The sequence below is a fragment of the Anser cygnoides genome, chromosome 5, assembly GCF_040182565.1.
Source record: "Anser cygnoides isolate HZ-2024a breed goose chromosome 5, Taihu_goose_T2T_genome, whole genome shotgun sequence".
NCBI classification, from domain to species: domain Eukaryota; kingdom Metazoa; phylum Chordata; class Aves; order Anseriformes; family Anatidae; genus Anser; species Anser cygnoides.
The window spans coordinates 55,703,454-55,725,231 of NC_089877.1; the positions used below are offsets into that span (position 1 = coordinate 55,703,454).

At 40.2% G+C, this 21,778-nt stretch overlaps 1 protein-coding gene across 20 annotated transcripts in view; it reads left to right on the plus strand.

Moving 5' to 3' along the window:
* Positions 1 to 21,778, plus strand: part of TRAF3 (TNF receptor associated factor 3) — a 73,491-nt gene that overhangs the window by 16,269 nt on the left and 35,444 nt on the right. For 6 of the 20 annotated variants that reach the window (XM_066998374.1, XM_066998386.1, XM_066998387.1 and 3 more), the window contains one exon: positions 676 to 817. The exons of 3 other annotated variants lie outside the window; for them this stretch is intronic. The gene's annotated coding sequence lies outside the window, so the exon portion shown is untranslated. Of the gene's footprint in view, positions 1 to 675; positions 818 to 1,893; positions 4,469 to 5,706; positions 5,845 to 6,661; positions 6,803 to 13,632; positions 21,757 to 21,778 lie in introns of those variants that run through there. 11 more of the 20 variants (XM_066998380.1, XM_066998382.1, XM_066998371.1 and 8 more) reach the window with 10 other exon arrangements.

Sequence of the window (21,778 nt, forward strand, 5' to 3'; positions counted from 1 at the left end):
GTGCTTTCTCGTAAATCCTTTCTTGTAAATCCATTCCGATTGTTTCACTAGCGGTAATTTTTTTACATGAATAAACTGGTAACTTAAGCTATGTTCAGTTCTCAGTATCGCAGTTTAGAAATGGCCACGATGGTCTAGCCAATATGTTTTAATACTGTTTGGTGGCAGTATTAAAACTACCTGTGTTTTCAATCTTCGTATTTCCTCCCTTTTTTATCTGAGTGTAAATTTTTCCTACGCTGAATAGGTTCAAGTACAGTAGCTAGTAAAATTAGACCCGTGTTGAGAAATGGAGCATGCATCTCAGATAGTTTCTTTTCTTGGTTTTGGTTCAGGTTAACAGAAGTATCTTTACATCTGCAGTTTCTGGAAATTTAAGAACACTGTGAACCTCTGGCCAATAAAAATTTTCCCATTATGTAAAACATTCTTGCAGATTAGCTTGACTCACTCGGTGGTGGCAGTGGTGACTTCCTCCATGAAGTAAATACACTTTTGCAATGAATTTCCTAGTCAACTAATAAATCTCAGTGTAGCTTTCTGATTTGCTGTAGTTTGTGTGGTTTCATGGAGCTCTAACCTACTATTTCTTGTTTGTGCCTTCAAGCTTGAGAGAATTGTTTCTGTATATTAATAGGAGACACTTGAAACCGACTTTACTCGTTTGTTTCCCAGCAGGAAAGCCTGAGTGCTTTGGGCTTTAACTGAATCAAGACCAGCTCTCAGCAGTGGGAGACTGTATTAATCCATTGGAAGTACAGACTGCAATCTTGTGTATCACTGCGGTTTGTGTTGCGAATTTTTCTCATGTAAACAGGTAGGTTGCGAAATTTTTTCTCTGCTGCATACATTGTTTTTGTAATGCGTACATTTAGAAACCTCGTGACAGTAGTGTGAGGTGGTTTTCTTTTTTTTCCTTTTTTTGGCGGGAGGGGTAGTGGTAGTATTTCTGTCATTGCATGAAACTGTAAAGTACCTTATTCTCCTTTGTGTTTTCACATCTTTAAGTTCATGGTATTAATTTTACAAATCGGCTTCAGTGCTCCGAGTTGCTTTAGGTATGAATCAGGGTGATAGCTCAAAACTCAAGCAAGTTTCTTTCTTGTTTCTGTAAGCCAGCCCTCTGGTAGTGTCTTTTGTGTTTTCCACACAATCAGTGGATTATTTGGCAAGTTCTTCTGCACTCTCTGCCTGATGGAGTTATGTTGCCCGATAGTATGTGGAGGTTTGTTAATAAATTTTGGGCTGTTTTATCAGTTTTATTTCATTTGCAAGCAAGGTAAGCAAATTATTATCTCTATTTCATTGAACACCAGAGGGAAAGATTTTTTTTTTTTAACAAATAGTTTAGAAATGTTATAAGAAGTCAGATGGTAGCCAACTTCCTTAGTCAGCTCTGCCTAATTTGGGAAACTGCATTATACCTTAGTTGTGAGAGGAGAAAATCCAGCAGGAAATGCCCTGCCGGAATGGTTGGATACTGTCTTGACCTTTTTTTCTCTTACCCTTCCCCCCAAATACAGGGGATTTTGAACAATTTGTGACGCAGGCTTGTTATCTTTCTGTAAGAATTTTGCCCTTGGCCCTAGCATCTAACTTAACGCTAGATGTTATTTCTTAGGAAATGCTGTGTGCATCCCTGATAGTGTGTGAATCCCAGCCAGAAAGCAGCTAGGCTGCATGTCTCTGTCTTGAAGTCATTCCCAGTGACCCAAAGCAAAACAGGTTAAAAAGTGTTAAGGTGCTAGTTTTAGACTAAATGCAGAAACTGAAAACTACTTACAAATCTTACTTTACCATTTATGTTCCCTTTTTAGGGGAAAGGGGATATTGCTGGTCCGCCCCCCCAGCTTTACCAAGATATAATTATGTTTTTGTGTTCCTTATTTCTAGTTATTTTTTGACTTTTGGCAGTTCCCAGCTTAAGACTGAAGTCCTATTATACAAGGTAATACATATACAAGTATGTGAAGAGGTGGGATCTTGGTAGGTGTCCAGGTAAGAGGAGAGAAAGGAGGCATTATATCTGTTCCTTGATGAATGGGAATGGAAATGTGCAGAAGTGCTCCAAGTCATGCAGAAAGTCTCTTAATAGTTCTGATTATTTTTTTCCTGTTCCAAAGCCAACAGTCCTTTCCCCTTTCAAAATCTGTTATAATTTTTTTATGTGGCACTTAATGTTTGGCGTACAAGCCAGGGAAGAGATTCTAAACTGAAGATGACCTTTGGCACTGAATAAAATCTTTATTAGTAGAAGCAAGCTTAAAATAACTAAAACTTTGTATGGGAGCCTAAACTTGAGTACACGTTGTCCATTATAAGAACTAACTAAGCCATATTGGAAAATGAGAAAAACAAACGCACACAACCCCACAAGACAAAAAAAAACGACAACAAAAAATAAAGCTGCTGTATCAGTGCATGGGATCTCAGGAACCCCTGTGAAAAGTAAGTGAAGCACTTGTACCCAGCTGTGAGAAAGTAATCTTTCTCCCATCTGTGGGTGGGGGAGTGGGAGGCAGATATTTCGGTTTTATCTGAGAGTCTGTACCTGTGTTGCCCATTACCACCTTCTTTAAAAGGTCAATGTAAACCCTGTTGAAGCTTGCCACTAAAAACAAGCAGTCTTTTCACTGCTGTGAGCCAGAAGCCAAGAGGATGCATGCACCTCCTAATTCTTTCCTGTTTCCTTTCTGCTTATCCCCAAATAACGTAGTCTGAATGCTGGCTCCTGCCCCTTCTCCTGGGGCTGCAGAAGAAGGTAGGGAGGTGAGATAGGGAGTGCTGAAGAGTTACTGGAGGTTGCTGAGCTTTCGGTGCCACTGTCAGCATTTGTTCAGCCCCACCTGATGTTCCAGTGGTGCCAAAACAGATAAGTCTGGGCAGGATGCTCACCCAAGGAGGAGGTGGATGGATCTTGAGGAATAATAGCTTGCTGATGGTAGGCAGCTGGGCTGCTGTGGACTAAAAGATCTGGCCTTGAGCCTTGCTCTGCAGGATGCAGAGGGAAGGAGGGGTGAAAAGCAGTGTGATGAGCCTATTGTTGCAAATGAGCTAACTGGCTGATTGGTACTGGGGCTCTCATGCTGCTCCCTCTGCTCTTAAATGCAGCTGTGAAGAGTGAAGAAGAGAGGGGGGAAAGGGGAAAACAAGCTAGACTAAACTTCTCTGTTAAAACAAGTATAAATTAGACCTAGTGTCTGAAGAGGCAGGGGGCATAAATAAATAAACCCTAAGAAATTACATCTAAACACAAGAAAACCTTTTTGAGGGTGCTCAAATGCTGCAGCAGGTTGCCTAAGGTGGGGTTGGAGAGTCTCTTGTAGGGGATGCTCAAAACCCAGTGGGACACTGTTCTGGGCAGCCTGCAGTAGTGACCCTGCTTGGGTGGGTGGATTGGACGAGATCAGCTCCAGAGGTGCCTTCCAACCTCAGGCAGTCTGTGAAAGCTTCTTTAGTTTTTTTTTTTTTTTCTAACGTATACTTTAGCTGCTGTTGCAGAATACTTGGGAAATAATTACAAATGCTGCTGCTGGGCATTTGTCTTGCAAATGCTGCTGCTGTGTAATCATGGCAATTTTAATTGTATGGGGAAAGCATCCAAGTGTTAAAATAGTTAATTAACTAGACTGCCCTATTTAAACAGCATAAGCAAAAAAAAAAAAAAACCAAACCCGAAAAACCACAAACTAAACAAGAACCCTCTTCCCTCCTCCCCCAAGAAAATGCTATCACCTTCAAAACATTAAGAGACTTTTTGCTTTATTTTTAACACCTTAAAATATTAGTGGCTATGAACATAAAAGATAGTTTTAATATAAATAGTGAAGTCACTAGAATATTTATCAAAAATATTTTTTATCATTTACCTTTTTTTCCCCTGATTCCCTGTAAGTTTGCCACAAAGTACACCTCAAAAATTATTCAATGAAAAGGAGAGGAAAAAGGAGATGAAGAGATGCAGGAACGTGAGAGGGACAGTAGAGAAAATCCTAGAGATTCCACCAAACTCTGCAGTTTATTCCCTTAAGCCCACATCTGATGTGGCAGGAGATGATTTGAACAAACTTTACTGTGACTATTTCTTTCCTGGGCTCTTTCAGTCCTCTCCTGCCTGCGTTTTGCGTAGCCATCAGAAAGACTGCAGTGCAGTCATTGGCAAGGAGGGAATTACTAGGAGGGAAAATCAAGCTGTGGTGACTCCTCTTGCAGTTTTGTGTTACTGAGATCCGTGTTTGGGAGCGGGAGGTAATGCCTGGATGCCTTCGGGTTCCAGATTCGGAGGTCGGGCTGCTTGCGAAGGAGGATGTGGACAAGTCTTCATTGTGCCCCTCGTGTGTGCATGTCATGGCAGAGAGCCATTAAGTTTATTGATGCAGTGGTTTGTTTGTTTTGTGATATGAACTGCTTGCAGTTTCTGCCTAATGCTTTGTTTCTAATCCTCTGTGCTCAGACAGTGGAGAGCAAGGTAAGGTACTTTTTGTTGCCTAACATTTGAAGGTTAATGGAAGTAACTTCTGCATGTTGTAGCATGCAACAATGACTGTGTTCCGCTGGAGAGTAAAAGTTTTGATCACCTTATTGCTTGCAACTCATTGAAATTCGCTGTAATAAATTCCCTGGATTATCTAGTGTACCCAAGTTGGTGAACAGTTCCCTTAATTAAGATGAATTAAAAGATTTTTTTGGTCGTGTTTAACTCTGATATTCCAATGTAACAATGAAAAAGTTATTTTCAAGAACAGCGTTTTGGGACTGTTCGTCCTCTTTATGTTAATCTTAAGAACTAAAAATCAGGCCTTTCTGTTTTATTCTTGTCTCTGGATGATTTTTTTTTAAAATGTAAGAGTTTTAAGGTTATAGCGTTGTCATACTACTGCTATTTAGCTGTGAAGTGCGCTCATTTAGTAAGAAAGAAAATGTGGAGGCTCCTAAATTCTCTGAATTGGAAGGAATTATGTGCAGGGAGAGGCAGGAGGGGCTGGAAGCTCAAAAATCGCTGCGCTAAATTAAGCTTTATAGCTGAGAATGTAAATGGACAGTGACCAGGGCAATCGTAATTGGTGTCTAAATTCTGGATGGGAGCTTTAAAAGAGCTTTAGAACTTACATTTTTTGCTGAGTTACTATATAAAAAATTTAGTACTGAAATCTGTGAGATCTGTAAGCATTATCGACTGATTTGGAGTGTATGTACTATTTTGGTAGGGAAGTGTAAGATTGTGAATCTTCACGTGAGTAAGAGTTTGTTGGTATGGATTTTAGAACTGGGCTATTTTTCCAGCTTAGTTTCTAGAATGGGTCAGACTGGGCTTTTGTCGGTCAATGCATTTCCTCTTCCAGAGTCTGAAACCGCTCATTAGCCTTAATTAATAGGATTTTGGTCCAAAAGTGCAGCATGGCTGCTGCTCCGTTAGAAGCGGTAGCCTTGCCTTTCTCTACCTCCTGAGGACCAAAGGTGAATTGGAGCATGTGACAAAGATAAGAAAGAAAGCCCCCAAAAGGACTCATTTAATAGCTCTGAAAGTCTGTAGCACCTCTCCTAACAAAACAAATGTTCCCTTGGTCTCGTGGTGCAGAGTTACTTACATGAGACGTGATTATGAGAATGAGAGCCCAGCACGCTGAGTGGCAGATACGATTCTGTGACTGTCTACGTTTCTGTAACCCGTTCTGTGTAACTGCTGAGGTTGATCCATCTTTGCAGGATGACAGCTGGGAACACGCTGCCGAGCTGGGCCCTCGGTGCCGCCCTGCTTAGTGTCATCTGGGAACATCGTTGCGCTGGCACCACGGAATAGCTGGTCAGGCTTCTCAGAGCTCGCTGACACTGTTAGGCTTTGTGGTAGGTGGCTGCAGGACTTCACTGCCAAGAATTGAGAAATTGAAAGTATTGCACAAGTGTGGTTTGATTTGTGTGCAGTATAAATGGTTAAGTGAGGTTTCTACAACACGGTCACAAAGTGTTGTCCTCATAGCATGAGAGCTCTGGGGACTTCAGATTAGTGTATTGGTTGCATAAGCATTGGGGCATTTGTTGTCTGAACTCGACTGCCAACTTTTAGGAACGGACATAGAGGTTGATGGACACTTCCATTAATAATGCTTTCAGACTCTTCCTCTTTGTCTGTGCCTGTAAAAATGTTAAGATCAAACAAGTTTGACCCCAAACAGGTTGCTTTCTTCTAATACAGGTTTGAATATTGTCATGGCGTGAATCATTTTTTGAAGAAATGCTTTGTAAAACGCTTAGCTGCTTTTCCAGAATAATGTTTCCAAATGGAATTCAGTGTTTAAAGAAAACTGCACGACTTTGAAGTGTGTGTGTGTGTGTTTTTTAAGTCTATGATGAAAACTAACCTATCAGGGTGGATAAGCTTGTACGTGTGTGAGGGCAAGAAAAATTAACCATAACTTTGTGCATGTCCTTTTAGCATGTTTTGTTGAAAAATCTGCTGTGAGTGATAGTGGAGGGGGAAAGAACAGTTTAAAAATCGTGCATTTGTATGTTAACTATACTGTTCTTTATCTATGTTCTTTTTAAAATTTGTTACTAAATTAGTTTGATACTCAACTTCATTAGACTGACTTTATAGATGCTGAAAAACCTATACAGCATTTTTGAATGAAGGTGACATAACTTTTCTTTCTTTACCCTAAAGAAAGGAACGTGGCAGACTAGCAAAGCTGTTCTTGTTGGCAAGAGTAAGGAGAACCCTTTCAGAGCATTGAGGGAAAATCTCATTTTCCTGCTCTCACCTGAAGCTGCAGATCAAATGAGATTCAAATAAAACAAAGGAAATGTAAGCAAAGAGCCTGCTCCAAATCTGGGAGAAGGGAGGGGATGTTAGTGTGTCAAGAAAAGGAGGATAGAAATTTCATCAAGAAAGCTGTTCCAGGAGCTTTGGAAATAAAGAGCTTTTAAAACTAACAAGTTCCCTTTTAATGTTGTAGTATCTTCAGTTGTCTTTCATGGGGGAACTTACATGAGGAGTATGTGATTTCCAGAGGGATGTGCAGTTTACCTGTGTATTCAGGATAGCTAGTGAAGAGGTTAGCAGAGGCAGCGAGTTAAGAGCAAAGGCTGGGCTGGGAAGAGGGCAAGAACTATCAAGGATTTCAACCATTAAGCCATTCTGATAGCAGCAGTGATACTGCTGTGGCATTTAAATGAAGACGGGTTTTGTAACCTTCTCTTGCAAAGGACCTCTGCTAAAGAGCAAATTCCAAGAAAATACATTTTTTGTCTCTTTGGAGGCTCACCTTTAATCTTCTAATGCTTGTGACTTGACCGAGGGTAGCTTGACACTATATTCACATTCGTGTCAAATCCTTTCTTGATGTTGTTTTTAATAAAACTTTTTTTTGGCTGCTAAGACAAACCTTGTTTGCCCAGCATAAAAATTGGATAGCATTGGATAAACTTCAAAGGAGAAGGATATTCTTGGGAGAGCATTCCATCTGAGCAGTCTTTTCACTGGATCGATGTAGATTGTTAGGGCTCTTGAGTAGTTTTCGGCTTATGTGCCATTTCAAACTTCACTGGAAATCTCCTTTTTTGCCTTGTTTTTGTTTCAGCATCTAGTTGTACACATTTCCTCCTTGTGGACATCAAAAATGCAATACAACCTGTTGTGAGAGCGAGTAGTGTTCATTTTGATGACTTTGGTCTGGATTTCCATGTCCAACGCTTAGTTTCCATTACACTGGTGCTACTATGGGACACGGACATCAGAAAAATACGTTCTAAAAATCTGTGTTGCAGATTTTAATGTTGTACTTCAAGGTAAAACTTTGTGGTAGTTGAACGAAGCTACTGGTCAAAACACAGCAGATAAGAGAAAAGGGGGCTGTGTAAAGGGTAGTATTTCACTACAAAAAGTTTGTGTTAATAGAGGCGAGCTCTCATTTGCTTTTTATATTCAGTTTTGACCACATTTTTGATCCATCTACAGATGTAAAAATTATGTGATGACATTAAATATTTAAAGTTTTTATATGGGTAGAGAGAAAGTTGGGATTAGCTTCATTTCAGCTGAACTTGGATACTGTGTATTTGCCCTAATTAAAGCTGTTATTAGCCCTTTGTCCTCTGTAAATGCACTTAGAAAATCCATTAATTCAGTGAGGCACAGTAGCTGTTTGGACTCGTAACAAAATGTGTCCGTGTTCCAAAGTAGGATAACCTTCACTTATGTTATTTGCTGACAGCTGTGCTGGTGATAGCTATGATTTAGTAAAACCCCGGTGCAGTCAATACTCAGGAGAAAAAAATACTAGAGCTTTATAAATTATGTATATATAGTGTGTACTTGTGAATACCTAGTTTTGTCACTTTTTTTTCCTGAATAACTGTCTTGAAAATTAGAAGTTATGAACCACAAACTTTTTTTTGTCTACAAAATTTACTGATATGAACTAATGTTAGGAATTTTCTGCACTTGGCCTCAAAGTAATTGCTTCTAAGGTTAGCAGAGGGATAGGGGAAATGCAAAGCATGCTTAACAGATGCTTTGGAGATATTTTTGTTTTTTTCTCCAAGTGTTGTATTTTGCCAGAAAATTTCCAGCTATGTCTACTGAAAGCAAATGCTCCTGTTCTGTAGGCTTGAACTAAATTATGGTGGGATGCCTATCTGTAATGGAGGCTATGAGCTTCTACCTAGTGTGTTGTAGAGGTTATTTAATGATGGGAAAAGATCCCAGGAGCTGTATTGAGCCTGGCTCCATGGATGCATGTTTTAGAATTTTCAACTATTTTGGGACTTTTCTGTAGTGTAGGAGGCACATTTTTATATGTTTTTAATTGGATTAAATTTCATGCCTTTTTTGAGATCTTCTAAAGGTAACAGTGTAAGAGCTGCCGGAAGAATGTAAAGCCATTAGAAGAAAGGGTTCTTCACAGAAGGCTTTATAATGATATGGCGGTAGTTCTGCTTATGTATAGAGATGCTTGTGCCCTGACTTAATGGCTATTTGTCTATGATATATCTGGTGTTAGTGTTTCCAGATTCTGAAATTGCTTCATATAAAACACTGGGCTGCAATTTTATTGGACAGTATTGGAGATGAGACTTTTAAGTCTTCAGGGAGGATTTAGACTAGTGACTCTTAAATTTTAGTTGAAGAAGAGTCTGAAAATAATACTTTCTGCTGACGTAGAACACTTCAGGCCAGGGAGGCTATAACAGGTAAGCTTATTTTGTGGTAGAGGAAGAAAAAACAAAGTGTGAAGTCTTAAAATCATGTAGCCATTCAGTAGAATTGGTGGGGGGAAAAAAAAATCCAAACTACTGCTATAATAAAGCATCATCCCTGGGTTCAAGTTATTTGCAAAAAAGTGGGAAATTACAGCTGTCTGTCCTCTGAATACTCACTGCTGATGCAGCATCCTTTAAACTCTAATCTTAGGATTTAAGCTGCTTGGTATAACAGTGAATATCCTTTGCATACTTCTAAACTTAGCATTTGTGCCAGTTGGAAGCTATTCTTTGCATTTTGAATATTTCGACTGTGCCTGCATGGATCCTTACAATGCAAGCAGATAGTCTTTATCAGCATAAATTCTACAAGGAATCTGAGTGCTATTCTTCTAGTTTCTACTGCAGCACCTGGAGGCCTTCAGATTTGCTTTTTCACAAATAAAAAATCATAGTTAAATATTAGACTGCCATTAATATATTAAACAATTACTCTTTTCAGTATTAGTTTGGTGGAGATGAACATGATTTTATTAATATTAACCAGAGGAGCCCTCTGGCTGGAGCCTTCTGGAAAAAGAATTTCCGGCTAAAACTGGCAGCCTCATGTTAACAAAAATCTTTCTAAGACCTTGTGGATAAAGTGGAAGTTGCAAGTTTGTAATGCCTCTCTTACAAAGAAGCAATACTGTACAATTCTACCAGAAGTATGCTTGCAAGTTTGCTTATTTCTTTTGTTATAAACTTTTTTTGGCTAACAGTGGATAGCACTTACTTTGGGGTAGTGATGTGAAATCTAGTGGGGAAAAAAATTAGTAAAGTAGTCTTACAATCTTCACTTTAAGTGTATCATAGAGGACAAAATCCTCATCAACTTCTATTAATTCTCAAAATCCAGCGCCAGAGACAAATGTTCAAAAGGACCTGTTTTTTTGTCCTTGGTATATTACCCTGTCTAAACTGATACCGTAAAGATGGCTTATTCTCAAGATGTCAACAACATCTACTGATCTGAAACCTCCAGGATAACTTGATATACACCTGCAGGCAGCAAATACAAGAGTTAAGGTAGACAGCAGAAAATAATAAAATAGTTTGCGAAAGTAATCACAATCTGAATGTTGAAAGTAGGAAATTGCATCAGGTTCCAGGCAGAAGAATCTTTTAATAGGACTTTGCAGCTGGTAGAACAAATACTGTCATAACACCAGAAGGAACTCATATCTTTCTCCTGTATAGACTTGGCCTTCAAATAGCACATTCCCAAAGCCTAAGTTTACTGCAAGAGAAAGCAACAAGTTAGTTCTTTCTTGCATTGATGGGAAAACATGTTTTGTGAGTCTGAGTCTTCATTTACAAAAAAAACGCAGCTTCTTACGTGAGCATGTTTAAAAAGATAAGCTCTTTAGAAAGCAATGAATGTGAAATTCTGTTTAGAAAGTTATGACTTCAGATTCTGACGGGCCTGACTTAGGACTTTCTCCAAGTGTTTTTTTGCTCTTGAAAACTGAACTTCAGTAATACATTTTTACTAGAGATGTAGAAGCTGGAGTATGCTTCAATATAACTAGAAATACTAGCATAAATGTTCTGTTCAGATTCCATTTTGAAATGTATTTTGATTGGATTTTTCTCTACTACAATAATATTCACAACAAAAAACCTCTCTTCCTAAAATTCAAGATGGTGGTCATGAAGAATATAGTGCCAACACTGAAGTAGGCAATATAAACGCTGATAAACCTGCGGTCGTGTCATTGAATGAGTGGACAATGTTTTTGTTTTCCCCCACTTTTTGATGAATAATAAAATACAGTTGAAGAGGGAGTTGCCCTTACGTCCCCCTCTCCCTCCCTTTCTTCCTGAATAAGAATCACTGATGTTAGACAAAGCTGAGGTTGTGTGGTGATTTTACTCAGGTGGGCGGCTGAGCTCCACCACAACTGCTCTCTCACTCCCCCTCCTCAAAGAGGAACGGGGAGAAGATGTGATGAAAGGGCTCAAGGGTTGAGATAAGGACAGGGAGATTGCACAGTAATTATCGTGACGGGCAAAACAGACTCAGCATAGGGAGATAGTAAGATTTATTGCTTATTACTAACAAGCTAGAGAAGTGAGAAACAAAGGAAAGAAACCAAAAGCACCTTCCCCCCCGTCCACCCTCTTCCACCTCCTCCCCCTGAGCGGCGTCGGGGAACAGGGGCATGGGGATTATGGTCAGTCTGTAGCGCTTCTCTGCTGCTCCTTCTCAGTCACTCTCATCCCCTGTGCTGTGGGGTCCCTCCCACGGGATGCAGTCCTTGCTGAACTGAGCTGGCGTGGGCTGCCCACAGGCAGCAGCTCTTCAAGAACTGCTCCAGATATGGGTCCGTACCACAGGGTCCATCCCTCAGGAGCGAACTGCTCCAACCTGGATCCCCCACGGGCAGCAGCTCCTGCCAGGTCACCTGCTCCTGCGTGGGTCTCCTCTCCACAGGCTACAGGTCTGGCCCAGAATCTGCTCCGGCAGGGATCTTCCACAGGCCGCAGCCTCCGTCGGAGCAGGTCCACCTGCTCCACCGTGGTCTCCTCCACGGGCTGCAGCATGTAACCCTGCTCCACTGTGGTACTCCATGGGCTGCAGGGGGACAGCCTGCTTCACCATGGTCCTCGCCACAGGCCGCAGGGGACTTCTGCTCCAGCGCCTGGAGCACCTCTCCCCCTCCTTCTTCACTGACCTTGGCGCCTGCAAGGCTGTTCCTCACTCCTCTCACTCTCCCAGCTGCAGTGTGGTGCAGCATTTTTTTTCCCTGTCTTAAATATGCTCTCACAGAGGCGCAACACAACATCACTTACTGGCTCAGCTCTGGGCAGCCGTGAGGCCCTTATCAAACATGGGGCAGCTTCTAGATCCTTCTCACAGAAGCCACCCCTTTGGCCCCCTGCTACCAAAACCTTGTCACGTAAACCCACTACAGGTTGTTACCTAGAATGGGGAAAAAATGCGCCTAAGATCAGTAAGAGAGCAATCTGTGCTTAAATGAATGTCTTCCAGGCTATTCAGTATTACGTATTCTGATGTCATTTGTTGTTAGGTTCTGGAATTTGATTAATATTTAGGGCTTTTCCAATGAGAAAGTAATTTTTACATGTATTTTGTAGCATAGGCATGCAGTAGTCAGTTGGATTGGAAGAATGGGAAATGTTTTATGTGGGTCTATAGGTGAATAGATTTTTGAGCTTTGGATGTAGGTTTAGAAAACTTAATTCAGTTAGACTGGAAAGTATTTCTTGTGTACATGAGATGCTGTCATCTCGGTGTTCTTAGATGCCTGTTTTCTAGTTCGGCAGTACTTAATTTCAGCATTGAATTCAGAAAGTGCAGAGCCATACTAGAAGTTGCATTTATTTCATTTCCCAGCTTCCCATGTACTCTGCTGTGTTCAGAATTTCCTGGGAATGTTATTTTGTTAAACATCAATTGCATTTTAAAATTAGATTAACTAATATTTTTGTGATTCTTGAGAAAAAGCGGCATTCTTATAGTTATTTACTATAAGACATGCAGCATTTCGATTTATTTACTTGCTGGTCTCTGACATCTTTGCTTCTGGAAACAACAGCAGAAGATGAGGTAAGGGATTTTAAGATAGGTAGTACTGCTGCGTAGATTTCAAGGATGGTTTCATTTAGAGTCAGCACAGATGTATTCTGCCAGGAACTGTCAATGCAGAAAGTATTCTTCATGTACTTGCCAGTCAGCAGAGTAGATAGACTGTGATTTGAAGAGTATTCATGAGGCTTGAAACTGAGGGTCTGTATGATTAACAGTGGAAAAGAATAGCATCCATTGATAGTGTTTTTTTTGCTGTGTGCTTATTTAAAAAAAAAAAGACTAAAAGACAGCAAGACTTTTTGATTCTTATTTGGTGATGTCAGATTAAAAGATGTTGGTGTCTTGAGCTGATGTAGTTTAAAATAAAGATGTTTCTGATTAAATCACTGTTGTGGTTTAACCCGGCTGGCAGCTAAACACCACACAGCCGTTCGCTCACCCTCCCCCCTCCCTCTCTGGGATGGGGGAGAGAAACGGGAAAGTGAAGCCTGTGAGTTGAGATAAAGACAGTTTATTAAGACAGGAAAATAATAATAACAATAATAATAATAATAGTGATAATGGTAATAGTATTAACAATAATAATGTGTAAGAAAACAAGTGATGCGCAATGCAATTGCTCACCACCCGCTGACCGATGCCCAGCCTATTCCCGAGCAGCCGGCCCCCCACCCCGGCCAGCCACCCCTATATATTGTTTAGCATGACGTCAGATGGTATGGAATACCCCTTTGGCCAGTTTGGGTCAGCTGTCCTGGGTCTGTCCCCTCCCAGCTCCTGCTGCACCCAATCACGCAGCAGGCTTTTTTTTTTCTTGAGTCATATCTCAGTAGGAAAAGTGACTTTTTAGGTCGCTTGGTAATGAGACATCTTTTTCTAGGACTTTGGCCAAAGTGATTTGGACAGGACATCCACTTTAATCCTTGTTGATCTTCGTTAGGATTTGTCACAGGTCATTCAAATCTGTTTCCTCATCATAATAGGCATAACTGGGAAGCAGCATACATCTTCTCATCTGGATACATGTGATTTTTCATTACTACTTGTAACATTTGGAGGAATGACTGCTATGCTGCACAATAAAGGTAAAAGAAATGTTAGACTTGCTCTGAAGTGGAGGAAATCTGGTCTGATGAAAATAGATTTCCATAAAGACGGAGTATTCAGGATGCAAATATAAACAGGTTTTGCTAGCGCTCTCTTCAGAGCATAGATAAAACAGTTCTGTAAAATGAAACTACCTTTAACTTGAAACAGATTCTTATGGCATTCCCAGAGTATTCAATCTTAATCTTTTGCGATAGGTGAGTGTCTTTCCTTTGGAAACAGAGCCAGAAGTTATGAAAATACAGGGTGTTGATCCACTTCCTTGACGTGTGACTGGCATATCTCAATTGCGGACTTCCCCAAAGCAGCAGAGGAAGAATTGCACTTTGTCCTGTGGTTATCTGGTTGTCTCTTGATCTTTCCTGTTCTTTACATGCTTCTACTAAAAACCTCATATAGGGCTGTGGGTCCCAGCTGGGAGTTAATTTCATAGATGACATGCAGTAGCCTGGTAAGTTTTCTTTTTCTGACCCATGTGTGGTGAGGTTGGACAGAATGTCTCTCATCTGTTGTCCTGTGAACCAGGCTTTCAAAGCTTGAGAGATCTTTGATTTCTGAAAGAGGCTTTTGATTTCTTGTACTTCAGATGATTTTATACTGTGTTTTGGTAGCCCACTGAGATTATGAAGTAATTATTAAGAGCTGTAGATAGCAAGTGCAAGCTGAAATACAAGCACTTTTTACTACTGCCTCAAACTGAATCTTGGTTGTTTTGCTATCTCATATGTCACGATTGGAAAGAAATGATGTTAACTTTCAAAAAATTAAGTTATACATAGAAAAGCTGACTTTTTAAGCAGTACTAAATTACACTGAATTACTTTTCTGCTGCCTTTTTTTTCAATAACCTAAAATCAAAACTCTCTTTGAGTTGTTACTCCCACCCCTTGCTGCAGTTTATATTAGACTGGATGTTAATTATCCTACTCAACACTGAGTAGTTATTAAAATTGTCAGTCTCTGGACTCTTGGATTCCAAAAAGAATGAATACTACATTATTACTTACAAATATTCCTATTCTGAACTCTTAATAGTGATATAATTACTGCTCAGTGTAACAAGCATATTAGAACTGTTTCCATGAAAGTACAGTCTAGCAGGCTTGCTAAATTGAGCTTGTTGTATTGAGGTGCTGTCTTGTTTAATGCTGTAAGTCACTTCACGTGAATATGTAGTTGAAAGAAATGGAGACAAAGAAAGTGTTAAAAAGTTAAAAGAATAAAATATGAAACTAACTTACCACTCATTTTCTGCTATTCAGTAATCTTGCAAACTGGAACACAGGAAGGACCCAGTGTTGTAATATCTGTGGTTCAAGCGACATACATGGTTATTCTTTTGAAAGTACTTCAAGATACCAGATCTTTTTTTATACTTACGGTTTCCCAGTTCACCTAGGAAAAGAAGGAATAGTCTATACCATTCAACCCAAATCCAGTTTTGCTATTGGTTCAGTAATTTTTAGTGCGTAGAGCCCTTAAACATGGTGAAACCTGCTTTAGTTGCTTGAGAGCATAGCAGTTCATGTATAAGGATAGGCCTTTTCTCTGTACCAGATCGTATTGTAATAGCTATAAAATAACTTCTTCACAGCGGGAGTTTTGAGCACTGGAGCAGGTTACTCGGGGAGGCTGTGGTATTGTCAGTCTTCAAGGTTTTGAAAACTCAGCTGGGCAAGGCCTTGAGCAGCCCAGTCTTTGAAGTTAGCCTTGTTCTGAACAGGAGGTTGGGCTAGATAACCTCCAGAGGTCTCTTCCAAGCTGAATGATTCCAGGGTACTGTACCTAATAACTGACTGAAGAGCTAGTGAGTGGCCAAAGCTTCTCATGCAGAGAGTACTCAGTCTTTCCCGTGTGCATTCAGATGCTTGTATCTTATGTGCTTATATCCAAGTAGTGATTCTTTTCTCCCAACTCCCTGTTGATTTTTTTTTTCTATTTTGTATGTTATATCAAGGTCATGTTCAAAGTTGGTTTGTATTAGTTTATGCAAGGAAGGTGGATGCTTACACAAGTGTAAGATGAAGGTTATAGCAGTTAAAATACCCAGTTCTTTTTACTACATGAAAAAGTTTTTACATGCCAGTGCTGCTTTTATTTTTGTATAGGAATTAGTATTTGAATGTGTTGCACGAAAAAACGTGAGGGATGGTCTCATGCTTTTCACCGTGTAAAGTTATACCTGAAGTTGGTGACTGCCACCCTCCCCTGTCCCCCCTTGGTGCCCCTCAGAACTTCCCCACAAAGCATACACTAGAAACACTGAAGCACTGGTGGTTGATCCTGTACGTGTTGTACAGAGACAGTAAACAGTGCATCAAACAGAACAAGCGCACGGAGGGGAAAAATCATTAACTTCCCTGTACAAACAAGAAGAGGGAAGTGACTTTTGAACTTGGTACGAGGCAAAATCAATGGATGATCCTGTGCTTTCAAACCTGCCGCTCCAGTGCTGCTTTGGTCACTACCTAGATACTTCTGTGGTGAGAGTTAAACTACTTACGTTTTATTTCTCAGTTCTTCTTCTGTGCCCCTGCTCAGACTCAACAGCTGTGGGGCTTTGGCCTGAACATCAGGCCAAGGTGGTGCCTGGATGCTGTGAGACCAGGCCTCTGCAGTGAGATACCTCATGCTCAGGAGCTCTGGAGTCAAAATACCCATGGCAGTCTTCCTGCTCAGCTTTAATTTTTTTTGACATTTGTTGCATTGGATAAATTGATAATATGTTGTCACTGATATACTCCTTTCAGCTTGCATTATTGTTTTAACCAGTCATCGTGTTATGGCAGTATGTTGTATATTATAATTGAATTCAGAAGTGCAAGCAAAATTGAGTCGGAAGACTGTCTAAAAGATAGTAAAAGAGAGGTGTATGTTCTTTTCAATAGGTATGTACTAGGAATTTATTAGAAGCTATAAAATGCTGAAAGACAAAGTTAATTTTTTCATCGTTTAAAGTAATTCTGTGCGATAACTTGAAGCAATAACTTTGTGATAGAAACACGTAGGCTAGGAAGACTGAAGAACTAGAAATACCACTGCAAGTAAACAATTATTTGGTTCTCTGAGGGTATCCTGTAAATTACAAAAGAAAATTCTGTGAAGACTGAAACTGAAGAAGTCTGGTGTCTGGTTTCCTACAAATCTGTGCACTATATCCCCTTCTTGACCCAATTCTCCCCCTTCCTCAATAATTAAAAAAAAAGGCCTTCAAACACCCTACCTTCCCATTACAGTAATAGAGAGGATGAAGACCACCCAGTTTGCCTAGACAAGGGGGAGCTGGTGGTTTAGATGTAGCTTATGCAGACTGGCCAGCTGATAGACCACACAGAGGCGGTGGTGTTTGAGGTTGCACTTTCCTAGCCTTTTACTCACTGGGATGCTACATTAAGTTTCTCTTTCTGTTCCCCACAGAGCTGCCCATTTTCATGAGACCTGTCTGTACAGTTGGTTCCCAGTTGGTTGTGTTGTATTTTTTTCGAGAGGCTGATACACGAATGGAAGGATGGATAGAAAACAAGGAGCCCTATTTCAGTAAAAACTAGGTTTAAGAAGAAAACACTCCATATTACCGAAAATGGCCTAGTTAGGATAGGACACTAAAGTTTGTGTTTTCTTACACTTCTTAAATAAAAATATAAATGCTGCTCTTTGAAGAAGAAAGGTCGGATCATCTTAATTGGTCACTGTTCTGTTGTGATCTTTAGCTCCCATCCAACTTCAGGTTTCTTCTTTCAGAGCTTAATTTAGGTATTGTGTGTGCAGCACCGTTCTCTTTGGGTAACTTCTGTTGTTAGTGTAGCTTGCAATTTGATGGAAAAGCTTTTCTGTCCTAAGTAAAACAAAAGTAGATTGTATCTTTTGTTATCTTCATAACATAAACATTTTATTGAAATAGCTGCTTGACCTTTTTTGATTTTAAAGTTTTGGTAAAAGCTTATTTGCTTTATATTGCCAATGTATTGAAACTGTCTTCATGCAGAGCTTGCTAAGTAGTAAATACTGCGTTCCAATTCTAAATGAGCTTTTTGGGGATTCAGTAAGAGTTACGGATTGTTTTTGTCTTTTTTTATTTCAGATGTAAATTTATTTTAAAATTTTTTAGAAGCTTTATTGTATTTCTAAGTTGCAAATGAGTTTTATTCCTAAGGAGCAAATAAACCGAACAACAAAAGCCAACTATGTGGCATAATTCAAAAACTTTAGCGCAGATTTCTAGGATGTCTGCCCTCTCTGCAACGAGAGCAGTGTTCTTGCTTAAACAAGGAAAGAGAAAAATGCTGTTTTGGTAACTTCCATGCTGTCTAATTCTTGGAACATCTTAAGTCAAGTCGGTAAACTTACTTTTGCTTCCAGTTTCTAATATTAGTATGAGTTGAGAAAGAAGAAATTGTACTGACCTTTGTTGCAGCATGTGCGGCCTGAAATACTACTTGACACTCTAGTATCTGAGGCTGGACCTCACTTGTATTAAGAGGAATGACAAAATAGAGCTCAGCGAGATGTGACCGACTTTGGGGGAGCAAGCGTTGTCACAGACACGATGACCAGAGAATCTCCACTTTTGTTACTCTGAAGAAGCGTGACTGTAAGCGTATGCTGACTGCATGAGAAACGGCTGAAAGAATTGTAATCAATAGTGGACAGAACCAACCTTGGAGATTGTGCCTCTTTTTCTGTGTTGATCTGTCCTGAATGATGATTGTCCAAGATTTAACAGTTTGTCCAACAGACTGAGTTTTAAGACGTCTAAAATTGATTCTTGTTATTGTGATGACTTTTCCCAGGGATAAGAAAGCTGGAGCTTAAGGAAGCAGCTAGTGGTGAATCAGGAGTTCAGATTTAGCTTGCTGAACAAGGACTGAAGTCTTTGACTTGATGGCAGCTTGCCATGCCTTTAGGAGTCGGCAGCTCCCACCAGAACTGGCATATCTTGAATGTTCTAGCCAGGCTCACCTCCCTGCTTTCTAGAAGTGGTTATCTTTACTACTGTAAGCACGTAGTATCTTACTGAGGTGTGACTTCAAAAGTGCCTCTTGTTGGCAGTTTAAAACCTGATTATGGGGGTATAATCTGAGTCCCACTGTTGAGAGTCCTGGAAAGGAAAAGACGATGTTGCAGATGTCACCCTGTAGTGGTATGTAAACCGTAATAGAAAGCTGTTTGCAAAGGGATGGCAGCTGAATTGTAGTATTTGCACTTGTGTTCACCATTGATCTCATATACGTGTGTAATAGCACGTAACTCATGCCTGAGGATGTAGCTCTGTGCATACAGTAGTTTAATTTGTGTGTGCAGTTTGCGATGAACATCAAGTCTCCCCACCTCCTTGTTAAATGCAGCTTTTGGGTTGTAATAAAGAGGTTTTAGTGTTCTTTTAAGCTCAGTTCTCTGTTGTATTTTTATTGCAGCACTTTATGAATGGCTTCCTGGTTTTGCTGCCTAAGAAAATGCTGGCTGTTCAGAGCGCTGCGGAAGAGAATTCCTCACCAAGCTGGCTGCTGTAGTGCTGCACTTGTTTAGCTTTTCTTGTCTGACATACTTCTTCATGAAACAAAACCAAAAAAGCTGAAGCGCACAAATCTCACTGTTAAGCATATTGCATAGTAAACTTTATTTATCGGTGTGCTTTCTGGTTGTTTTCTGTGACATGATATTCAATATACCAATTCCAAAAGGGGAGTCATGTGGAGCACTGTGCAGCTTATTTTGGTATGAAATCTCTTTTTCCAGCTGACAGTTCAGCCACTGAGCAGTTTCATATCTCTGTGAAACTCTCACCTGCTGTTCATTTGGCATTCAGTACTCTTTCTCAGCTGAATCTTGAGTATTCTTCTTTTCACCCCTGCCTCCTTGTGACCAATTACTCAGTTTCCATGAAGAAATAATGCTTTTGAAAGACTTTAAATATCTGATATTTAGCTCCTTTTTGTTTTGAAGAAACAGGATGAGGAAGCAAACATTCAGTATAGTTGTTTTGTATGGTGCATAAGTTCAGGCACTTTGTGCTGTCTTGACTTGCCAATTCTCCCTGCAGCACCTCTTTTAGTGCCTCTTTTTGTTTGTTTTGTGGGTCAGAATCAGGCCGTGTCTTGTTTTATTCTGGCACTCTAAGGAAAATCACGTTCCCTGTATTTGTTGTTCTCACCCATCAGTGTGCTTGAAGCTGGTTGTTGACTTCAAAAGTTGACCGAATGGTAGAAGTCTCAAATATGACAAAAGAATATGGAGTTGCAGAGGGAAAAGAGAAATTAGTATCTGCATGTTTTAAACCAACAGGAAACTGAATTTTAGCTTTTCCTGCAATCATGCACAAGAAACAAATCCATAGGTAGTTAAGTTTTACCAGTTCAGCTGCTTATGGAATAACACTTCTCCTCTTTTTCTAATCTCCTTTTGCCTTGCACCCTTCAACAAAGAGCCAAGTCCTAAGCTCATGATGGGGTCACCTCTGCCCAGCCATGGATGTTCAGCAATGCCAGTGGAGTTGGGCAGTCTCTAATGCTAAACTACTTTCATTAGGCGCTTTCCTTTCTCACTCATGGCAGTTCTCTTAACCTTCTTGCCTCCAAGACTCTTGTTCTCAGCATCACGTCTTGTCTCTTGTGTACTGGTTGCAACCTCTTGAATTGCCTCTTCAGTGCGGTCGTAGTCCGCTTTTATGCTTGCTGCTGAAACTTTAGTTCAGGCTTTGCTTGCTTCCCTCGTCTAAATTAATCTGAATTTCTTCATTAAAGAGAAGTGCAAATTGCTTTCAGTTCAGCACTGATCTTTCTCTGCTTCAGACTGCAGACTTTAATGCCTTGGCAGAACAGTCTTTGAAGACTAGATAAGGAGCAGGCAGACATTAACTCAAATTATGGACCAGACTTTATATTTCTGATTACTGTAGAAAATGTGGTTTTTATTGTTGCTTTGAGTACAACGCAATCACTGAATCTATGTACTCAAGTTATGAGGATGGCTTTCCTCAGGCTTTCTCTGTATTTGATGGAGATACGGAGAGGCTTTCCCCTGGGATGGGAGGGCACTCAAGTGTGGATTCTTCACTGAACACCTTTACTCGTGTTTAGCTGGTGTTGGTAAAGATACGAAGTGGTATCAGTGATTTTGTCTTTTAAGAAAAACAGTTGGTATCAGAGATGAATGAAATTTCCTTGTCTGTTTAGTCTCTGTGGAGAATTCTATACCTAAAGTACAGATACAGAAATGATCTACAAGAAAATACATTTAATTACAAGTACTTGTTTTGAGCTTGGCAAGGGAAACTAAGAGATTACAAAGTGTGTACGTGACGGAAGTGTAAGTTTGTGTATTTGGGAGGTCAGGTACTTGACTCCCTTTGTAGTGTTTGTGGATGTTCTTTCATAACTGAGAAATGAACTGGGCCTCATTTCTTCTTTCTGCTGCTTAAAGCTGAATTATAGCTTTAGTGGTTAGGGAGCAACTGGAGCAGTGGAATAGGCTTATGCCTTAAATGTCGGTTAACGTGGAGAGAGAGCTGAAGAAGGCCTTTCTCTTGTAAATAGTGAAGTATTTCTCTTATGTAAATAGGGGTTTTATCCTCCAAATATGCTTGATCCTTCATGTGCTGAGGTGGCGGGTTTTTGTTTTGTTTTTGTATTTAAGAACCCGTAGATTTTTTGACTGCAGGATAAGGTGACAAATGACAGGATGCGAGGAAGTGGCCTCAGGTTGTGCTGGGGAGGTTTAAGTTGGGTATCAGGAAGAATCCCTTCACAGAAGGGGTGGTTAGGCATTGTGACGGGCTGCCCAGGGAACTGGTGGAGTCACCATGCCTGGAGGTGTATGTAAGAGACGTGGATGTGGCTCCTTAAGGACGTGGTTTAATGGTAGACTTAGTAGTGTTAGGTG